The sequence below is a fragment of the Canis lupus genome, chromosome 11, assembly GCF_048164855.1.
Source record: "Canis lupus baileyi chromosome 11, mCanLup2.hap1, whole genome shotgun sequence".
Taxonomy (NCBI): domain Eukaryota; kingdom Metazoa; phylum Chordata; class Mammalia; order Carnivora; family Canidae; genus Canis; species Canis lupus.
Genome location: NC_132848.1, coordinates 40615275 through 40622093, shown reverse-complemented (window position 1 = coordinate 40622093; position 6819 = coordinate 40615275). Strand labels below are relative to the sequence as shown.

The 6819-nt window shown below is 43.4% G+C and overlaps 1 long non-coding RNA gene across 1 annotated transcript; it reads left to right on the top strand.

The window, feature by feature from the left end:
* Positions 1-4241: 4241 nt before the first annotated feature.
* LOC140643034 (uncharacterized) lies at positions 4242-6472 on the top strand. The gene is made up of 2 exons (XR_012039418.1): positions 4242-4491; positions 4821-6472. It is a non-coding gene; the product is annotated as an uncharacterized lncRNA (long non-coding RNA).
* Positions 6473-6819: the final 347 nt, after the last annotated feature.

The window sequence follows — 6819 nt, the reverse complement described above, 5'->3', positions numbered from 1 at the left end:
TTGAACCACGGGAGCAAGACCCAATGAATCTCGTTCCTTAATGTGTCTTTAATTTGCAACAGAAACAGTATTGCTATAGTAAATAGTGAGGCTTGTCCAAGCAGCATCAGGAGCAGCTGGCCTGGACAGAGAGAGATCTGGAGCTGGTGAGAAAGAGTTTGGTGGATGCCACAGGGGAGCAAAAGCTGGCAGCCGCTTGTGGGATCACAAGGACACTCCCCTCTTTGGCAATGCCCAGGGCCCCTGGGGGCTCTCTGCGGGGAGGCAGGGAGGTTCTGGGTGCGCAGGGAGGGACAGAACAGGAATTAGGGGCCTTAGTGTCAATGTCACATGTGCCTCTGCAGCTGGCAGGCATTTGGGAACTGGGTCTGAACTTGGCCCACTGCAAACCGCCCCCTCCCGCCCCCACAGGACTCCACTTCCTGGGCTGACTCCTAGTTATTCTACAACTTCAACTTTTAAAGGACCAAATACTCCCTTCTAATCAACATCAGCCTATTTTCTACTGCAAATAAGCTGTTGGGAGTGATTGCTTGAATGAATTTTTCTACCCTGGGGCTGAGAGCAGCTGGCTACAGAATTTGTGGGTCCAGTACAAAAATGAAAATGTAGAACTTCTTGTTCAAAAGAGAGGAATAAGGTCCTGTTGACAGTATTAAAATAAATATAGAGTTTTTTCCTTTTTTTTTGTGGTCTCTCAACTTGTCATGGTATCATCTGCTATATAATGTCATTGTAAAGGAAGATGGCAATATTACATTATTAGCATGAATTTTACTGTTCATACTTATATTGTACAATGCTGGTTTTAAATGCAAATATAAGGATTTAACTCATATTTGAAATCTCCAAAATAATCCAATTCAGATTACATAGCTCATACATGTATATTTCCTTCATAACAGAACAATGGAAATGCTATACAAACCTAAATCTACTGGGTTTTATTTCACTTCTTCCTACATGAATATTCATTCTACCAACACTATATATTTTTAAAGATATTACTGATTTATTTATTCATGAGAGACACAGAGACACAGAAAGGCAGAGACAGAAGCAGGCTCCCTGTGGGGAGCACCATGGTTGGACTTGATCGCAGGACCCCAGGGTCAGGCATGACCTGAGCAAAGGCAGATGCTCAACCACTGAGCCACCCAGGCACACCCTACCAACACTATTTTTAAAGTAAGGAAAGACCAGAAGAAAGAGGAGCTGTAAGTTGTCTTTCCCTCCTGGGTTATTTTCATCACAAGTGGGACAACAGTAAGAAAGGAAGTGGTAGGGTTTGTTGATTGTGTTTCTGAGAATGCTAATTGCCCTCAATTCGCATTAGAAGGTAGTTCAGATTCAAACAGAGAGGCGGGCTGCTGGGGGCTCTCGGGACACCCCCCCCCCCCCTCAGTCAATGGTAGATACATTCAACTTGTACTTCTTTGAGTCTTGCTGAACTCCCATGAGTGGGTCCACGAGAATTCTGTCCTCATGGGACATTCTGAGCACGCGACCCTCCCTGGCAGGGGTCACCTGCCCGTGGAGCCAGTCAACATGATTTGCGCAGTGCAGGAAAATGGTAGAGAGAAATTTACTACTTTCAACAGATCAGACCAAGATTCATGATGACCTTCAACTGAGTAATTCTACTACAGCCAAATCAATGCTAGTTAGATGTTAAGGTGATGGTAACTTGTCATGTCAATTATTTGCCAATTTCTTTTGTGACCTAAAATTTGCTCAAAGCATTTCCTAAAATGAGACAAAATGAACAACAAAAATGGTAATATATCCCATTTTATTATTCTCTTCTTGCATAATTTCATTATATGACCAGTGCCTTAAATAGCAAGATTATAAAGCTTGTTATCAAAAATAAAGGTGGGCTTATATCATTGCTTTTTCTCTGATCTGATTTTTTTAAAACTCACATTAAAAATTAAACCTTACTTTAAGACTGCAACTTTAAAACAGATTTCTCTTGAATTGTTGAAAATGATATTAGTCTTCTAAGGAAAAACATGAACACTCCTGAAAAACGCAACACCACAACACACATGACTAAAGTGTAAGTTGCAGATTTTTAGAAAATAAAAGACCTCAGTTCTTTTATCTCTGTTCTAAGAGAAATAAGAACTTTTTATAAGGCAAAATTATTTCTGTTAATGAAGGAAGAAAAAAAAATCCTTACCTATTGACATTTCACGGGCAAAGGGAAAATTCTCATTTTCCCCCTGCTGAATGCTATGGACAGAACATTAGCCAAAGGAGAAAAGCAGGTCTGCACAGATTGTGTGGGAACTTCCACCAGCTGTTATCAAGAACTGCTCTGGACACCTGCAGAAACTGCTTTCAGAGGAGAGCCAAATACCTTTTAGAGATTTAGTTAATCACACCAGAATCTGAAATGCCCTATTCCTCTTTAGGTGAACTGAGAACCTTTTCTTTCTAACCAGGACAAGTAATTCACTTTAAGGACCACTCGGGGATTTATAGTAAGTATTGTTTCTGACATGTCTAAAAGACAATGGTGTGTTAGTATCTTGCCAACATTGCCCTTTTGTAGAACATGACTAGTAAGGGGTGAGCGCCATCTCCTACCTGTCATTTCCCTTCCCTTTTTGCACCAAGCTTCTCACACAGCCCCTTGGTGTGCCTCTGGTTCACAGCTGAAGTATGTCAGCAGGGTGGTGTTTAATGCTCTGGATCCTGGGAAATCTTGGCAAAAACCCAGGTGCAATAGGAGGGTGGGAAAAGCTGTCCTCAGCATCAGTGAAGCTCTGCAAAGTCATTCAGTAAACTTGCTCAGGTATGAAACCAGTGTCTGTCTACCTGTCTACAGGTACAGCTGCTGCTACTGGTAAATCTTCCCCCGGCATTTGTCAAAGTCGGATAGAAGGTGCTATTCTCTTTGTATGTGGCTCCATGAGGGAGGGGATCCAAGGGACCCATTCATGCTTGTTTTCTTCAAGTCATCTTCAGCATCTGCAGTCAAAATGACTACAGTTCTGACCTGTAAAATTGATTTTATTTTCAAGGCAGTGAGGATTTCAAAAGATATAGCTGCTATGCCTTTTAGAATAATCGCACCCATAGTTTACAGGGATGTTGATAGAAACACAAATATTTTTATGTCTGAGTCTCACTAAGATTTACTCCTTTATTTATTTTTTTTTTAACGTAAGTGGCACTGTGGGGAATGGAAAACAAAACCAGGCAAGGATAGTCCGATTCTAGGGTGTTACAATACAACGCAGGAGATGATGCCTGAAGGTAAATAAAAATGATGAAAGAAAGTGATAAGAGTCATAAAGCAGGTAGTATGAGGTATTGCTGGTGTTTAGAAAAGAGATTGTTTCTGTCTACAGGGATTCAGAAGGGCTTCACAGAGGAGCCAGAGCTTATGCTGGGTCTGAAAGATGGAGTGTCTGTAGGGTGTTTTCTCATACCACAGGCATAGTGTGTTTCTAAACACCAACTGGTTTTCCGATTCTCTGACACCGACTGGATGTTCTCCAATTCCATTCAATTCTGACATTAATGAGCTTGAGTTAGCACAGACCCCATAGGTTAGGGGGTCAGTCCCACAAAACTACTTCACTTTAGAGTTCAGTCGAGAGTCTCAGGATTTCTGAACAACTGGCTATAAATTTGAGAGCTCCCACAATCCCCTCCTCAGGTTTAAGAATTTTCTGGACTGACTCACAAAACTCAGGAAACACTTTGCTATTATTGGCTTATCATAAAGGATACAACTCAGGAGCAATCAGATGGAAGAGATGCACAGGGCAGGGAATGGGGTAGGAGGCCATAGAGCTCCCACACCCTCTCAGGTCACGCCACCCTCCTAGCACATCCACATACTCAACCCAGGGGATCCTTGAACCCTGTCGTTTAGGCGTTTTTCTGAGGTTCCATTACATAGGCATGATTGATTAGATTATCGGTTGCGATTGAAACCATCTAGCCCTTGTCACCTCCCTAGTGATCAAGGGGTGGAGCTGAAGAGTCCAACTTTCTAGCCACAAGATAGATTTCTTTGGCAAACAACCTCCCCTCCACCTAGAGTCAATTCATTAGCTAAATTCAGGTGTGGCTTGCTCTAAGTAGCAAGGGAATCTCCCCTTATCACTAGCACTCACGAAATCCCAAGGGTTTTAAGGGATCTGTGCCAGGACCTGGGGACAAAAACCAAATAAATATTTGCCACAGAGTGATTTCAACACATTAACATAGAAACAGGAAGAACATGGCAGAGCTACCAGAACTTCGAACCCCACATTGGGAATGGCAAGTTCAGCTTGTGGTGTACAGTCCGGAAAGGAGTCTTAGCAAAACAAGTTGAAAAGGTTTAATTTAAATGATAAAGGGGCGTCACTGAAGCTTTTGAACCAGAGTGTGACTTGATCTTTCAATGGTCAGGACAATTATTCTGCAAGAGAATGCAAGGTGGAGCATGGAGGAGGGAGACAGCCCGTGGTGGTCAGGAATGTCGAGGTGAGAGTCAGTGAAGCTCTGAACAAGAATAGAGGTGATGGGAATGCAGAGAGCGGGGCAATTGTTTGGTGTGGGAACAAGAGAGGAGGGAGCTTTAGAATATAATCTGATGATGCAGATTTGGGGGGGGGTTGTTTCTTGTTTTTTGCCAGTTTAGATCAGAGGAGAGTCCTTTCCTGTGCACGGTCCTGGTACAAGGGGAAGAGGCTTCCCAATAGATATTTCCAAACTTTTGCATTTTCTTCTCTAAATGTGTCACTGCTCTGTCTTTTCTAGCTATGTGGCATTATAGGGAATTATTAGTGATCGCTTTATTTTTGCATTTTCAGAAATTTGTGGACAGGGCAGTTGACCTGATCTACTTTCAGAACTGGAATCTTTGGAGACGTCCGAAGTGCTCATTGCTAGAGCCCCTTATCTGGGGACATGCTGGGTATGCATGACTTGGTACTTTGAAATGATGGAAGAGGAAAGCTCTTCAGACCAAAACTTTCCTACAGTCCATAGTTTTCCACTGAAGACTCTGCCTGTAAATTTCCTGCTCAGTTGCTTGGTCATTGTGCCAACATGGAGGAATAATGGTGACTCTACTTCATGCTCTTCATTAGATCTGAGCTTCTGAAATTGACCTCAAGGGGAACAGATTTTGCCACCCCAAAATCAGTCTCTTTGGCATAAGGATTATTTTGAGCCAAAGGCATTCAAACCCCAGCAGATTCAGGAAAATCACTTTGCCACTCCTACACCTGAATGAGCCACTATTACCAGCAGATACCTCTCTGTCTAACTTATCTCCCTAACAGGGCAACTTGTATTTTCCAAACATCTCCTCTGCTTTCCTGTGAGTAGCCTTCCTTTCCATCGTACCCCTAGGCCCTTACCCCTTTCCTTAGTATAAGATGTTATATGAGCCTCAACTGCTTGGCTGCCTTTGGGTTTCACACTTTATAGAGCTCCTAAATGTATGAAATGCGTTTATTTTTCTCCTGTTAATCTGCTTTATGTCATTTTAATTATTAGACCGGCCAAAGACCTTCAAAGGGAAGAAGGGATATGTTTTCCTTCCCCGCAGATCTAATATTAGTGTTTCCCAAAATGTGTTATAAAGATGGGGAAATATTTTCTGAGTCAAACAAGCTTGAGCAATGCTGGGTTGGACAATGGAGACCGTTTACTTTGCTGTAGGACTTAGTCTTTGACACATCAATGTGCATTGTAAAGCCCTAAGGGGAGTACAGTCTGTTGCCCTTCCCAAATTTAGTTGATTAAAATCCACTTTTCATGCATCATATCTTAGCCTAGTGTCCTTAGGAAGTACCTACCTGCAATGTGCTTTGACATAGGAGTCCTCAGCTAGATGACCCAAAAGACCTGTGTACCCAGAACCTGTAAAACAAGGCATTTCCTAAGTTCAGAGCTGAGGGGCTGAGACAGATCTTCCTTTCTGCCAGTGCCGTGTCTGTGTTGCTGGGCCTGCAGCAGCCTGCACTGTCTCCCTTCCCACACATGATGCCGCGTGTGGTTTAGTCCCCAGCCTGTGGCTGAGCATGCTCATTGCAATGGGACCCACAGGAAGGAGGAGGATCCAGAGGGGAACAAGGCAGTGTCTTAGAGTCCAGAGGCCTGAATTAGCAACACTAAGGTGCCTTTCATCAGCTTTCTGATCTTGGGCAAAAAAGCCTAAGCTTTTTTGAGTCTCCTCTGAAAAATGAAGGTAAAAATCCACCGTACCATCTAATGTTACACATCACTTTCGTGTATGCCAGGCACAGTTCTAGACACTGGGATGCAATGTTTACCCAATCCAGGAATTTTAAACACTGTAACAGTGGGGCTCCAGTTCATGCTCCATAGTCCTAGTTACTGACATGAGGAATCACGAATGAGTTCTTCACAATTTGCTCGCAAGGTGACATTAGTTGTTGAAGGCAGAGAACCAACAATTTGGAGCTGAATTAAAGCCTGTGATGAGCACACAGCCCAGCTGCAGCATCATGAGAATTTCCAAACGCAGAACTCAGCCATCATATCTTGTCCCATTGCCCCAGGGAAGCAAAAACTGACAGATCAAGGCTCTTTTCCAGAAATGTGCAACAGAAAAGACAGCATTTCCCCTGACAAGTCTTCTATATCAAAGTGGCTCCACATAGAGGCTGAGGCTCAGTGGGAACACTGAAGTGTTGAGTGGAAAATGTGCTCTTCGAAGAGCAGAGCCAAGACGCTGACAGGATACAGGGTTCTGGGGAGATCCCCCCTGCACTGGGCGGCAGAAGGAGGGCAGTGAGGAGGGAGGATGCTTGTGGGCTCTGCCCCGTGTGCGTGCTCTGT